The sequence below is a fragment of the Vicia villosa genome, linkage group LG2 (assembly GCF_029867415.1).
Source record: "Vicia villosa cultivar HV-30 ecotype Madison, WI linkage group LG2, Vvil1.0, whole genome shotgun sequence".
NCBI classification, from domain to species: Eukaryota; Viridiplantae; Streptophyta; class Magnoliopsida; order Fabales; family Fabaceae; genus Vicia; species Vicia villosa.
Genome location: NC_081181.1, coordinates 49,108,604 through 49,125,364, shown reverse-complemented (window position 1 = coordinate 49,125,364; position 16,761 = coordinate 49,108,604). Strand labels below are relative to the sequence as shown.

The window sequence follows — 16,761 nt, the reverse complement described above, 5'->3', positions numbered from 1 at the left end:
ACATTATTTCGAAGGGTTCACTCCAGTCAGGAGGTTGCATAATCGGCGCAGAGATTAATGCTTGTTTAAGTGTTTGAAACGCTTCAGCGTATTTGTCGTTAAAGACGAATTCAGCATCTTTCATCAGTAACTCAGTTAAGGGCTTGGTTATTTTAGAGAAGTCTTTAATGAAACGTCGGTAGAAACCGGCATGTCCTAGAAAGCTTATTATTTCTCTAACGGTTTTGGGAGGTTGAAGATTTTCAATGATTTCAATTTTTACCTTATCCACTTCGATTCCTCTATCGGACACGATGTGTCCAAGTACGATTCCTTGTCGAACCATGAAGTGGCATTTTTCCCAATTGAGTACTAGATTGACGCTTACACATCGTTTGAGCACTAATTCAAGGTTCACTAAACATGCTTCAAAACTTTCTCCACAGACAGAGAAATCGTCCATAAAGACTTCCATTATCCCATCCAGGAAATCGGCAAATATTGCCATTATGCATCTCTGGAAGGTTGCGGGTGCATTGCAAAGTCCGAAAGGCATTCGTCTATAAGCGAATGTACCATAAGGACATGTAAATGTGGTCTTTTCTTGGTCATCGGGGTGAATAGGAATTTGGAAAAATCCAGAGTATCCATCTAGATAACAGAAATGTGAGTGTTTGGCCAAGCGCTTGAGCATTTGATCTATGAACGGTAAAGGGAAATGATCTTTGCGAGTGGCTTTGTTTAACTTCCTATAATCGATGCACATTCTCCATCCAGTTTGGGTACGTTGTGCTACAGATTCGCCTTTTGCATTAGTGATTACGGTGACTCCTCCTTTCTTAGGTACAACATGAATAGGACTAACCCATTTACTATCAGATATAGGATACATGATTCCGGCTTCTAATAGTTTTTGAATTTCCTTTTTAACAACATCGCTCATGATGGGGTTAATTCGTCTTTGATGCTCTCTAGAGGTTTTGCAATCTTCTTCGAGCATAATGCGGTGCATACAGAGAGAAGGGCTTATTCCTTTCAGATCTGAGATGTTATACCCTAGAGCGGTTGGGTATTTTCTTAGGACAGTGAGTAACTTTTCGGTTTCGGTTCGTCCTAAATCGGCATTAACTATGACAGGTCAGTTAAGTTCTTCGTCTAAGAATTTGTACCTTAGGTCATTAGGTAATGTTTTAAGTTCTATGGCGGGTTTCTTAGGTCCAGGTATAGGATCAGGAGTTAATGTTAGACATTCACTTAGGTGGTTATCTTGATATTCCCCACGCCAGTTATCGTCTTCAAGAATAGGCGGTATAGGAATTCTTAGGATTTCGGTTTCCTCATGTGGTTCGGATTTTATTTCATTTACACACTCATCGATGATGTCAGCAGAACAGCATGTATCAACTATAGAAGGTGCTTTCAGGAATTGAGAGAGAATGAATTCAATCTTTTCTTCTCCGACTTCGAAGGTAAGCTTTCCTCGTTTAACATCTATAATTGCACCAGCAGTTGCTAAGAATGGTCTTCCTAATATGATTGGGATGTTAGAATCTTCCTGGATATCCATAATGATGAAGTCAGTTGGGATGTAGAATTGACCTACTCGCACATGGATATTTTCCAACATTCCTACAGGGTATTTAACTGAACGGTCAGCCAGTTGAAGAGACATTCTCGTTGTTTTAAGCTCGCCTAGTTTTAGTTTCTTACAGGTTGAAAGAGGCATCAAACTAACACTGGCTCCTAAATCGCATAAGGCTTTGTCTATAACAGTCTTTCCTATTACACAGGGTATGGAAAAACTACCAGGATCTTTTAGCTTGGGAGGCATGTTGTTTTGAATGATAGCGCTACATTCAGCGGTAAGCGTTACAATTTCATTATCCTCAAGTTTCTTTTTGTTCGATAGAATTTCTTTTACGAATTTAGCATACGAAGGCATCTGAGTTATAGCTTCTGTGAAGGGTATGGTTATGTTTAATTGTTTCAGAAGTTCTACAAATTTTTTAAATTGCGCTTCGGTTTTAGATTTAGCTAATCTCTGAGGGTAAGGAATTGGTGGCCTATAAGGTGGTGGTGGAACATAAGGTTTTTCTTTTTCAGGTTCCACTTCAGTGTCTTTTTCATTCATTTCAGCAGTTTGATCATCACTTGATGTCTTTTCATTCATTTCAGCAGTTTGATCATCACTTGATGTCTTTTTGGTTTCCTTTGGCTCTTGTTGTGACATGAGTGTGTTTTGAGTTCTAGGATCGATAGGTCCGTCGTAGTTCGTTCCACTTCGCAGTGTAATCGCGTTCGCATGTCCTTTAGGATTAGGTTGTGGTTGAGCAGGAAACGTGCCAGCAGGGGCAATAGTAGGTGATTGTTGTTGAGCTACTTGTGAGATTTGTGTCTCTAGCATCTTGTTATGTATAGCTAAAGCATCTACTTTGTTTGATAATTGTTTTAGTTGCTCACTATTATGAATGTTTTGATTTAGGAAGTCTTTGTTGGTTTGTTGTTGGGAAGCTATGAAGTTTTCCATCATGATTTCTAGATTTGACTTCCTAGGGGCGTTCGGAGCAGCTACAGGCGCTTTTTGATAGCCAGGTGGGACAGCAGGTGCTTGTCCAAGCGCGTACAACGCATTGTTGTTCTTATATGAAAATTTTGGATGGTTCTTCCATCCAGGGTTGTACGTGTTAGTGTAAGGGTTTCCTTGAGCGTAGTTTACTTGATCGGATGGAATACCAGTCAAGAGTTGACATTCGGCAACAACGTGTCCAGTTAATCCACAAATCTCGCAGTTAGGTGCTACAACAGCCGCGGTGCCTGAAGGAGTGATAGTTAAGTTCTTGATCTTTTGAGTTAAAGCGTCTACTTTAGCGTTAACGCGGTCTATACCACTTACTTCGTACATTCCTCCTTTGGTTTGGGCTTTCTCTAGAGCAGCTCGTTCTCCTCCCCATTGATAATGGTTTTGTGCCATGTTTTCTATGAAGTTGTATGCTTCATCATGGGGTTTGTCCATTAAAGCTTCGCCAGCAGCGGCATCTATTATCATTTTAGTGTTATAAAGTAGACCACCATAGAAAGTATGGATGATCAGCCATGGTTCGAGTCCATGATGAGGGCATAGTCTAAGCATGTCCTTGTATCGCTCCCAAGCTTCGAAGAGTGATTCGTTATCTTTTTGGGTAAATCCGTTGATTTCACCTCTTAGCATAGCAGTTTTGCTAGGCGGAAAGTATCTAGCTAGGAATACTCTCTTCAGTTCATCCCATGTAGTTATGGAATTAGAGGGCAGGGACAGAAGCCACGCCCTAGCTCTATCTCTCAAGGAGAAGGGAAAAAGGCGTAATCGAATAGCTTCGGGGCTAACGTTGTTGGCTTTGACAGTGTCAACATATTGCACGAACACGGATAAATAGAGATTAGGATCGTCCGCAGGGCTTCTAGAGAATTGGTTCTGCTGAACAGCTTGTACCAATGAAGATTTCAGTTCGAAATTGTTTGCCTCAATCGCAGGTGGTGCGATACTTGAGTGCGGTTCAGCTCGTGAAGGAGCGGCGTAGTCTCTAAGAGGACGAGGGGCAGCCATCTCTAACTTTGGGGTGATTTGATTGATTTGATCAGTAAAGGTCAATTCCTGAGAAATCGGAATTGGTGCTACTTCGGGAAGATGATAAGCTTGACGTCTTACGTTAACAAAACGTTCGATCTCGTTGATTCGTTGTATCAGGTCTCCTCCTTGTGAACGAGTATTTGGCATACAATCGTTCAAAAAGAAAGGAAAGAATTTGCCCTAGTCTCTACGGTGTAACAGTGAGTTACGATATCGACTTAAATAGTCCCCGACAACGGCGCCAAAAACTTGATCGCGACTTTACGTGTCTATAAATCTGATAACTACAAGTGCACAGTCGTGTCGTGTAGTTTTAAAAGATATTGAATCCATAGGGACTATGAATCGATCTACCGTTATCTAAGGTTACTATGTAAAGCTAAGGCTACTAATATTTTGATTGTGTCTAAAGGGAATGTGATTGTGAATTCTAAGAAATATAATAATAAACGGATATCAGTATGTATTTCGTTTAACTTAGGTGATCCGAAGGTCCATTGGCTATGGTATTCATTCGATTAAAGATCTTTATTAATTTAGTTGATTAAAAGTCCTCCTCTCAAACTCTCGCTCTGTTGATTTAGACCACTATCCTAACTCATAATGTACGCTCTCGCCATCCCATTAGATTTAGAAAAGCTTTTTGAAAAGAACTTAGTTAATAAAATGCTTGCTTTATGAAGTCGTTATCTACTTAAATCCCCTAGTCTCAAACTCTCGCTCTGTTGACTCGGTTCATGCTAGTATTTCCTAACGTACGCTTTCGCCATCCCGCGTCGGGTTTAAAAACACTTTTTGAAAGTAAATAATTTCTAATTAGTTTTAATACGCTTTCGCCATCCTTAAAACTAATGTCCTATGTCTACTATCCAGTTAAAGATCTCAAACATTCGCTCTATTGATTTTAACCTTTGTCGACCTTAAAACCTCAAACTTTCGCTCTATTGATTTTAAGACTCTATTAATTAAATTAGACATAAAAACCAAAAACAAGTGATATTTAATAAAACATAATTAAGCCAATTTATTTCAGATCCCACGGTTAACTTACTTTACATACCGATATCTTAATTAATTAGCCAGACATATTGATACGGTTAAACATGCATAAATTCGTTTGGTTCATAATAAAAGGCATATTAAATGGCATACAATATATCATGCAAATAAATATAAATAAAGGCGGTAAATAATAAACCTGAATAAAATTAATCTGAAATGAAATTGAATCTTGAAGTACTCGAACTTCCACCACAGGTTAGCTGGATCGTTCTTCAGAAATTATTAGGCGTAAAATTTAAAGGCAAGGAAAATAAAAATAAATCTAACGTAAGGCTAGATCTATGAAAGGTTCACAACAATTTCCGGTGTAGAAATTGTTGTGAGAAAAAGAAAGCAATTAAATGAAATGCGGAGGAAAATAAAATGCTTGAGGAAAGAATTTGGCAGCACTTCGTTAGCAAAAATTCGGACTTCGAGAACTGAGGTATCAACCTCCTTTTATAGCGGAGGGTCTGCAGATTCGTTCCGTGAAAATAGTGACTTCTGACTTGGACTTGGGAGATGCACGTCTCCACTTTGTGGGGAGACCAGGTAACGGACTTGAGACGTGCGTCTCAAGTGGAGAAAATATAGGAACGGTTGGAGACGGGCGTCTCCATTGCGTGACGTGGCAGAGAGACGTTGGAGACGGGCGTCTCCACGTGCTCTGGTGGTCTGATCCAGCTTCTTCGTGGGCTGGGCTCCATCTTTAGGCCTTTGGGTCTCCTTTTGCACCCCCTTTATTTCTTCAACACCTCTTTTTCATCTTTTAAGCATAAATAGTAATGAATTTAGCTCCATTTCTTCTTCTTTTCACAAATAGCCTTGATATGAACTTAAAACCTGAAACATCCCAAATACCCGCATAATATCATAATAAAACAATATAATTAAAATAAAATGCTAATAATACTTATGGAATTTAAGTTAAATATATGATATAAAATCGTGTTATCACATATCGACAAATAAGGTTGTGCTTAATGAATCGAGCCACCACATTCTTAGTAACGGAGGCGAGTGAAGAAGCTTCTACCCATTTGGTGAAGTAATCAATGGCCACAAGGATGAAACGATGTCCATTGGACCCATTAGGTTTGATTTCCCCGATCATGTGAATGCCCCACATTGCAAAAGGCCAAGGAGCAGTCAGAACCTTAAGTGGAACTGGAGGTACGTGTCCTTTGTCGGCATAGATCTGGCACTTGTGACAAGTTCTAGAATGCTGATGGCAGTCAGTTTCCATAGTGGACCAGTAGTAACCCGCTCTCAGAATCTTTTTAGCCATAGTATGTCCACTAGAATGAGTTTCAAAGGTACCGTCATGCATGTCTTCCATAATCTCTTCTGCTTCCTTCTTGTTCACACAACGAAGCAAAGTTGAATCATGATTGCGCTTGTATAGGGTACCATTACTCAGGAAGAACTTTGAAGCAAACCTTCTCAAGAACTTCTTGTCATTGATAGATGCCCCTTCAGGGTATTCCTGAGCTTCGAGATATCTTTTTACTTCATGAAACCATGGCTTTTCTTCAACCTCGTCAGTAGTTATTTTGTAGCAGTATGCCGGCTCGTCATGTCTTTCAATAATAACTATAGGAGCCTCGTTGTCCCATCTGACCTTGAACATGGATGACATAGTAGCTAATGCGTCTGCCAATTGATTCTCCTCTCGGGGAATGTGTTCAAAAGTAATCTCTTCAAAATGAGGAATCAAAGATAACACCAAATCTTTGTAAGGCATGAGATTAGGATGCTTCGTGTCCCATTCTCCTTTGATCTGACTAATTACTAGGGTTGACTCCCCATATACTTCCATGAATTTGATTCTTAGGTCGATAGCAGCTCTGAGACCCAAGATACATGCTTCATACTCAGCCATATTGTTGGTACAATCGAAATAGAGTCTTGCTGTGAACGGGGTGTGTCCACGTGCAGGAGAGATAATCACAGCGCCAATACCATTACCAAGTGCGTTCGAAGCTCCGTCAAAAACCATAGTCCATCGGGATCCTGGTTCAGGTCCTTCATCTGAACCAGGTTGTTTATAATTAGTGACCAACATAAAATCTTCATTTGGAAACTCAAAAATCATAGATAGATAGTCGTCTACAGCTTGCTGGGCCAAATGATCTGCTAACACACTTCCTTTGATTGCCTTCTATGTTGTATACTGGATGTCGTACTCTGTTAATATCATCTGCCATCTTGCTACTCGTCCTAAGAGGGCGGGCTTCTCGAACACATATTTGATAGGATCCATTCTAGAAATCAATAAAGTGGTATGGTTCAACATATACTGTCTCAGTCGGCGAGCACCCCATGCCAAAGCACAGCAAGGTTTCTCGAGCAGTGAGTATCTTGTTTCACAGTCGGTAAACTTTTTGCTAAGGTAGTATATTGCATGCTCTTTTCGACCGGACTCGTCATGTTGCCCCAGTACACACCCCATTGAGTTCTCCAATACTGTTAAGTACATAATTAGAGGTCTTCCTTCAACAGGTGGTATCATAATCGGCGGTTATTGTAGGTACTTCTTAATTTTGTCAAAGGCTTCTTGACATTGGTCATTCCATTTCACTGCTTGATCTTTCCTCAGTAGTTTGAAGATTGGCTCACAAGTAGCGGTCAGATGGGAGATAAACCTTGCAATGTAGTTCAAACGTCCCAAGAATCCTCTAACTTCCTTCTCATTCCGTGGAACCGGCATTTCTTGTATGGCTTTTACTTTCGCAGGGTCGACTTCAATACCTTTGCTGCTAACAACGAAACCTAGTAGCTAACCAGACCTCACACCAAAAGTACACTTATTTGGATTCAGTCTCAACTTGTATTTATTCAACCTATCAAACAACTTCTGCAGGTGGACCATATGTTCTTCTTCGGTGTTGGACTTTGCAATCATATCATCAACATAGACCTTTATCTCTTTGTGAATCATATCATGGAACAGAGCTACCATTGCACGTTGATACGTTGCCCCTGCATTCTTCAACCCAAATGGCATGACTTTGTAACAGAATGTGCCCCAAGGAGTAGTGAAAGTCGTCTTTTCCATGTCTTCAGGTGCCATCTTAATCTGATTGTAACCTATGAAGCCATCCATGAAAGAAAATACTTTGCATTGTGCAATGCTATTAACTAGAATGTCAATATGTGGTAGGGAAAAATCATCTTTAGGACTTGCTCGATTCAGATCTCTATAGTCTACACACATTCTGACCTTTCCGTCTTTCTTGGGTACCGGTACTATATTGGCGATCCATGGTGGATAACTCACAACTTTCAAGAAACCGGCATTGAACTATTTCTCAACTTCTTCTTTGATCTTCTGAGCCATATCAGGTGTGCTTCTTCGTAACTTCTGTTTAACCGGAGGACTGTTATCTTTGATAGGTAGACGGTGAACCACAATATCAGTATCGAGCCCAGGCATATCTTTGTAGGACCAAGCAAAGATCTCAACATTGTCTCGTAACATCTGAATTAACCTCTGTTTGACAACATCCTCTAATTCGGCCCCTATCTTGATTTCTTTCTTTTCTTAGTCAGTACCTATATTCACAACCTCAACTGGCTCCTCGTGCGGCTGTATAGTCTTTTCTTCTTGCTCTAGTAATCTGGCAAGTTCTCTGGGCACTTCGCAATCTTCCTCACCTTCGTCCTCAGCTTGGTAGATCGGATTTTCAAAGTCATATTTAGCAATAACAGAGTCGTTATCAATAGGATCCAGAGTGGATATGGATCTACAGTGCATTATGTGGGTGTGTGTAAGAACACATAGCTGTAGAAAAGTAAAGAAAATAAAAGCGAACACACAATTTTGAATACGAAACATCCAATGCTTTATTGAATGAAAATATGCTTATGAAATGACAAGCCCTAACAAATGGACCGTTGTGCCCCGGGCAAGACACACAGCTTTAAAGTTTATTGTTTATTAAAATACATAAATTAAAACTGGGAATCATAAAAACAAAACAAAACTAGAAACGGCAATTACTCCTGACTATAGGAGATAGGGACAATGTCTTCGGTCTTCCAGTTGTCCAGCCCTTTGTCAGGTGTAGGAAAGATCCACTTGTCTAGGTTGCAATGATCTTCATCTTCTCCAATGGCATTGAATCCTTTGCTGATGAAATGATACTTCAAACCTTCTGGACGAGGATGTTGTTCTCCCTTCTGATCTTTAGCAGTGCAGCCTAAACCCCATTTGTTGGATTTGTACAAATGTCAGGTAATTGCCCCCAGATAGTGTAGCCACCTTCTTCTACCACAGCCCTAACGTCTTTCAGAGAAGCCATTGTAGGAGGAACTCTAGCAACTTTAGGAACAGTCTTGATGGGTTTAGTCTCAGGAACCACTTGAGGGACCAATTCAAACGCCTGACAGGGAGATTCAAAAGCTTCTCCAGTGAATTCAACATACTTGGTCTCATCTATGAAGCTCACCACATATTCTTCCTCGCCATACACAGTGACAATCTTGCCTTTTGCCGGGTATTTCAGTTTCTGATGGAGAGTTGATGTCACAACATTTGCCCCATGTATCCAAGGACGCCCAAGTAGACAGGAATAGGCAGGATGAATGTCCATCACATAGAACACGATGTTGAAAGTCTAGGAACCTACTCTGATTGGGAGCTCAACTTTGCCATATACAGTGCTCATTGTACCATCGAAAGCTTTTACAATCACATCACTGGATTTCAGCACAATTCCTTCAGGGTTGAGTCTGTCCAATACCAACTTGGGCAGTACATTCAGAGATGAACCATTGTCAACCAGTACGTGAGCCAGAGTAGTGCCCCCACATTCAATGGATATATGTAGAGCTTTGTTGTGATTCTTTCCGCTAGGACTCAGATCAGCATCAGAAAACCCAAGGTAATTGTCTGTTGTTAGGTTTGCAATACAGTTCTCGAGTTGAGTGACAGAAATCTCTTGTGGCACGTGAGCGGCCTCTAGAAACTTCATCATCGCTTTAGCGTGAGTCTTGGAGCAACGTAGGAGTGACAGCATAGAAATCTTGGAAGGAGTATGCCCCATCTGTTCAACGATGTCGTAATCACTCTTGCGGATGATCTTCAGGAACTCATTTGCTTCTTGAGAAGATGTATTTTCAGTAACACTCTCAACTGGTGTCTGGGCAGGTTCATGCAATTTACCTCGAGTATCAGCATTGTGATTACGAATAGCAGCAGGTGAAGCAGTGTTTGGAGAGATCTCTGGAGAAAACACTCTTCCACTTCTAGTCACTTTACTAGTTCCAGCAATATTACCCACATCGGGATTGGAATCTTCAGAAACTTTGTCAGCTATGAGTTCTTGCTTAACTCCTTGAATATAGACCTCGGCACCATAGTTCCACGGGATAGCCTTGTCAGAAGAATACGGAACTGGACCAGGCTTAGTGATGATAATAGGAGCCACGCGGGGCTCAGCAGAAATCTTGAAAGGAGCCTTTGTAGGGATCTTCAGTGGAGCCTTGGAAATTACGGATACATTTTCAATTTTCAAGCCACGGGAGAAACCTTCGCACAAATTCTCAACAGAAGGAATCTTCTCAAATCTGATAGTGCCACAATCCATCCAGCCTTGAATACCTCTTTTCAGATTCTCACAACCATTGGGTTGGGATGCACAGTAATAACAGCCTGGGTCGCAACCTATAAATAAACCAGCTTGCAGCAGCTTTCTCTTGATGTCAAGGAGAGAAGTTGACAAATCTCTCACATCATAAACATGGAATGTGTCTATGATAGCGTTAACAGTTTTGTCATGCTTTGGCATAGGATCAGTAATGACATTAGGGGTTTCGGGCGGGTCAAACTCAATTTCACCAGCATCTATCATGTCTTGGATCTTATTTTTCAATGCCCAACAATTATCAGCACTGTGTCTAGGGCTATTAGAGTGGTACACAAATTTTGCATTAGGATCATAGTTTGGAGACATGGTAGTGACGTTCTTTGGAGGATCTCTTATGGTGATCAGATTGGCCTTCAACAGATGTTGCAGGGCTTGAGATAAAGGCATGTTGATTTTAGTGATTTGCCTTTTAGGTGTGTCTGACCTACGCTGATACCCTTGTCTAGGAGCTTGTTGAGGTGTTGGTGTAGAGATGAGAACATCTCCAACAGATTGGTTCTGATCATTCTTATTACGGCCCCTCTGACTATGAACAGCATTAGACTCGTTTCTTCCATGACAGGGCTTCTTTGCAGTACCAGAAGATGTGCATACTTGAATCTTCCCACTTCGAATTCCACTCTCCACATGTTCCCCAGTCAATATGAGATCAGTGAAACCAGATGAGGAACTACCCAGCAAGTGACTATAGAACGACCCAGTTAGTGTGCCCATGAACATGTCCTCCAATTCCCTATCAGTTAAAGAAGGTTGGACTCTTCCAGCTAAATCTCTCCACTTTTGAGCATACTCCTTGAAACTTTCCTTAGGTCCCATAGACATGTTTTGTAGTTGCATGCGAGTTGGTGCGAGGTTAGAGTTATATTGATATTGCTTGTAGAAAGTAGCAGCCATGTCTTCCCAAGTTCGAATGTTACCACTCTCCAGCTGATAGTACCATTCCAATTGAGTTCCAGACAAACTCTCTTGAAAGAAATGAATCCATAGTCTTTTATCTTCAGTATGAGGTTGTATATTCCTCACATATGATCTTAGATGCATCTTGGGACAAGAGACTCCATCATACTTAGCAAAAGTTGGAGTCTTGAACTTTGGAGGAATGACGACTCCAGGAATGAGCCCTAGTTCCTCAAAATCCAGCCCAGGTACTTTCTGAATTTTCATATTTCTCAACCGTTCCTCTAGTAGCCTGTACTTCTCATCATCATAGTCTTCTTCATGGAAATAGTCTCCCTCATCATCATCTTGATTAGCAGAGCCTCCATTGCTTCCAGCGTTGGTCTTGATACTAGTATCATTGTCGCGCGCTCGGTTTTTTGCCATACCTCTCGCGGAGAGATACGCGAACTGACTCTTTTTTGTTTCTGCTTTTGTGTTTGAAAATCAGAGAGTCGCCACCGACCTTTTATTTTATCCAATTAAGGAAAGGTTTATAAAAGAAACAGAAAAAAGACGTTTAAGAAATTCTGGATAAGGGGGTAGGTTATACAAAGGGAAGGTGTTAGCACCCTTTGTATCCATGGTTATCCATGGGCTCTTTAATTTGCTTAGCTCACTTGTTTTCAATTGCTTTTAAATGCTCGTATGTGGTTTCAAATACCTTTGTAAATTGAATTTGTAATGATCCTTGTGCGGATGTATACAAAGTGTTTTTATCTTTCAAAAGATGTTTTTTGAAAAAAAGAACGTTAACTTCGTAATGATCCTTGTTTGGATATATACAAAGTATTGTCTTTTTTGAAAGTTTTATTTTGAAAAACAATGATATATGAGAGATTTGTTTGTTTTGATTTGAGCAAGCAAATTAGGAGGTCTACCCTGAGTTATAAGGTCTTTATCCTATTTCCTTTAAAAATCTATCCTTTCACCGGATATAAACAAAAGTTCGATTTTTGCGTTTGAAATAATAGAATGTGATTTTGATTTTGAAAAGAATGAGAAAGGGATTACCCTAAGAGGTGCAAGTGTGATTGTGTTTGGATTCAGATATTTTATCTTTGAAGTTAGTGATCTAACGATTTAATTTTATCTTTGGCATACACGCAGTTTATATGTGCTGGAATTTAAAATGCGGAAATGTAAAATGCGGAAAGTAAATCTACGCTATTACATCGATTATGCAGGAAATGTAAACTACGCTATTTACATGAATTTGACAACCTATACATTTATCTAGGAATTTAAATTGCAAGAAAATAAAAGAAATGTTTTTGGTTTTTTTTTATGATTGATTTTGATTATAATTAATGCATGATTAATTAAATTAAAATGAGGAAAAAAGATGAAAATAAATTTCAAACCTAAAAATTAAGTTCAAAATATGTTCAAAATGCTTGTTAATTAATTTTAAAACAAAACTAATTTTTTTGGGATTTTTAAAATTGATTTGAAATTTATTAAGTTAATTAATACATAATTATATAAATAATTACACAAATAATTAAAACTTAAAGAGAAAATTATTCTAAATATGTACAAAATTAGCCTATGATATATAAACAATATTTAATATAAAGAACAATTTTTTTATGATTTTTGATTGGTTAAAAATAATTAAAAGATAAATATATGCATATTCTCTAATTAATTATACAAAATATTGAAATTATGAAGAAAAAATAAAATATTTTTATATCAGAAAATAAAATATTATTTTAGAAACTTAAAAATATTTTTTGTGTATTTTTTGGATATTTAAAACTATTTTTAATTAATTTTAACAAAGAAAAAAAAAATAGAAAATAAAAAGATAGTAATCAGATGTGGAAATTAAATAGAGTCCATGGTGAGGATGAGTGTTTTGGTGCGTTGGATTGAAGATTGGCTGCATCTAGTGGCTCAGATTAAAGAGTGCATGGCATAATGATAAGACTGCATGCACTGAATTCAAAAGGAATTCAAACTTCTGATGGGGTCCACACGCGCCAAAACTGGCCAATGGGGAAGCGAGATCCGGCCACGCGTGCAGTCAAACATTCAACTACACTATTCATCTTCTTCTTCCTTTTTCCTACGGATTTTGCTGCGGATTTAGCAGCCGAATTACCTGCGGATTTTGCTTCTTTTCTTATGCTTTTTAAAACCTGCAAAAACAAGGAAATAAATTGTTGCAAATAACCCAGATAGCCTAATTAGGACCCCCTGAGTTCATTAGTGGCATTAGTTTTTGCTAAAAGTCCCTGGAAGGTGCAACTCGAAGCTTCTCAAGCTTAAACAACCAATAATGGTGGAAGGAGTTAGAGGAGTGAATCCTCGCATGAACTACATTGGATCCACTCTAAATGATGTCAGGAACTCAAATCAAAGATTAGATTAAGTTATTATACGTGAAAACTTGGAAAACGAAAGTGATGAAGTTATGAATATGAAGATGATGGTACACGTATTTAAAGCATCATGGGACTTGTTTAGTGCATCAATCTTACTCTATATGACTCCAAAGGATGATTTGAATGATTATTTTTTATTGAAGTAAGCTACAAGTAGCAAAACGAAAATTACAAAGTGTTTGATATTTTGTGAGAATTTTGAGGTTTCTATGCTATGCTTTGGCTATGATTTCGTGTGTCTTTGTTGAAGGAGTATGCTGAGCTTTTTATAGGCCAAGGAGTGCTTAAAGTTGAAGTTAAAAGCACTGATTGCTTTTGTTGAATTTTTGACTTTCAAGCTTAAAATTCAAGCAACCATTGCTTGATTTTTCCACACCTCTTGCCCTAGGCCTTCCTTGTATCTTCCTTGCTGCAGATTGTAAGCTAACTTTGATGAGTCATGCTTAGAATTCAAGCTATGCTTTATCCTTCCTTTTTTGCTTTTTAATTTAATCTTAAATGGGATAAAATTAAACCAAAAATGAATAAAAATTATGGGGGCTTTGTCTTGGTCGTGGGAGGCCCATTATATCATGGCAAACATGTTTGAACTATGAAAACTTGGTCCCATTTGGAAAAAATACATTTTTGAGCAATGTTGGTTTTATGCATTTTCCCAAAATTTAGCCAACTTCAACAAGGTGTAAATCCCTCAATTTTTGTCATATGAAGGAGATCTTGCACTTTTTGGAAACCTCAAAGAGTCCTCTAACCAATGTCCTTGGTCTCATGTCAAAATGATTTTTGATGCTCCTTGTGTGTCCTTTTGAAAAAGGTGTCTTTTTGTTGACTTTGAAAATGACCTGTAATGTCTTGGTTCATATTTTTCAAATGGTGAACCTAATGAACATGGGACCAATTGCATTTGAAAGATAATTGAATTTCCTTCAAAATGAGCTTTTTTTTGAATTTTTTGGATGAAGGATGAGAGAGTTATGACCAGTCAAAGTTCAGTTGACTTTTTAGGAGAAAACCCTAATTTTGAATTTTAGGGTTTTGTTGATTTTGGATCTTTCCTTGATGAATTATGATCATCCAATGATCAAATGATGCATCCTTTGACAAAATATGGATGTTGACCAAAAATTTCATTTTTGACTGTCTGTTGACTTTTTGGTCAACCGGGTCGTCTGTTGACTGTTTAAGCTGCTGACGGTGCGTCTGAGTGAATTGAAGTCTGAAAATTTGTATGGTGGTACTTTGAGATATATGGAGGTCCATGAAATCCATTTGAGGTCTCAAAAACTTGTTTCTCCTGAAAAAACAAGAAACCCTAATCAGGGACTGTTTGTGTAGGAGACAGTTAAGCGTACCTGATTTTTGTGCAGTGCTGAGTCTCTGCTAATCATGTGATATTCAGAAGACTTCTAGGACAAAAATCTTGGAATTTTGAAATGCAAAAGTTTGATTTGATTGATGGTACAAAACACGGAGAATTGTACTGTCAGCAGTTTGACTGTCAACTGACTATTCAGGCATGTAACATTTAGAGTGAAAAATCAACAGTCAAAGTTAATTTTCTTTTTGTTGTTTTTGTTTTATGTGAAAGATGAAAGTTTATTTACATGACTTGTTAAAAAACACAGACATAATAAATAATTATTATTTACTGTACGCGAGCAAAATTACCGATAATAACCCTAAAAATCATTTAATGCACAGAAAAATAAATATTTGACTGGCAGAAAACACACAAAATATTATCTGAATAATTAAGCAACAATATGACAAATAGTACAACATTTAATACTGACAGTACAAACATTACATACTATAATGGACGGTACGACGAGTAAACGATACATTTAAGAAAATAAGAGATACGACAAACTTTAAGAATGACGATTAATAACCCATGCTATGACCAACAGAAAATAGATGATCGGGAGTGTAACCATCGCAGGTCCACATTTTTCAGGACTATGTAGACAGAAGAAGGACATGATCACCGTAGCAATGGTGATGACCATAAGAAAACACGTTTCCATCCGCTTCGCCATTTTGCCGGGGGAAGAAGAGAGAATGGATATGAAGTAGAAATTTGAGAAATGGTTTAGAATTTGATGTGAGATTTTATGGAAAAAATGAGAGGTATTTATAGAATGAAAAGAAGGATAGAGACGTTGGGGAATGAAGTGATTCCGTACAAAAGGAAAATTTGAGTGGAAGTAAGATTTGAAAGAAAGTGTATGATAGTGTTGGGAAAAAGAGAGATGTGTAGAATAAAGTTAAGATTTGATTTTTGAAAAAGAGATTTGAAAAGAGATTTTGAAAATAATGGAATATAGTACAAAAGTTAGTGGGAAACAAAAATTAGTAATAATTTACTTGTTACCAGTACAGTCTGAATCCTGGACTCTGCGCCTGCAAAAGATTTAACTCTGTACCAATTGCGTCAGTACTACTTATCTGTAAATAAATATCAAATAAATATCGTGTGTGTGAAGCAATAAACAGTACTTGGCGTTTGCGTAAGAATAAATTCAATAGCAAGCCAAAATACTGTATAAGAAAAGATTCTAAAAATCAAGTTTTCATAAATCAGGATGTGAAAATCCAAGATTATATGAAACTCTTAATTTTTAGATTGAAGTTTTCTTGAAAAAAGATGCGGGCAAATTTTGGGGTATAACAATCATCATCTTCTTCTTCCTCTTTGGGAGTTTCAGCTTCTTCAGCCTTTTTGAGAGGGCCTTTGAATCTTCTTCCCAGATTGAGAACACCTTTAGGTTTCTTGGTCTTCTTTTCCTTCTTAGTCAAAAGGGATTTCAGCTCATCTTGCCCTTTGGACAAGTTCAGGATCAAAGCTTGGAACTCAGCATTTTGAGCCTGGAGATTCTTGACAGATTGTTCGAGATCCATTTTCTCACTAAAATAAACAGCGGAAAGATGAGGTATTTGCATTATAAAACCTGTGATGTAATGTTTATGAATGGTATGATGATGCGTATGCAATGTTTCCAAGAAATTAAAGGATTTTTAACACATTGAAAAATAAAAGCAAAAATATTAATTCTCTTATAAAAATATAAAATATAATGTTATAAAGTTAATAGTTACATCTGAAAGTACTGAAAATAATATAAAATAAAATATAACATGAAAATAATAGAAA

The 16,761-nt window shown here is 38.0% G+C and overlaps 1 non-coding gene across 1 annotated transcript; it reads left to right on the top strand.

Annotated features, from left to right (window-relative positions):
• The first annotated feature begins 3,080 nt into the window (after nt 1-3,080).
• Nucleotides 3,081-3,187, top strand: LOC131654318 (small nucleolar RNA R71). The gene has a single exon (XR_009299359.1). It is a non-coding gene; the product is annotated as a small nucleolar RNA R71 (small nucleolar RNA).
• Nucleotides 3,188-16,761: the final 13,574 nt, after the last annotated feature.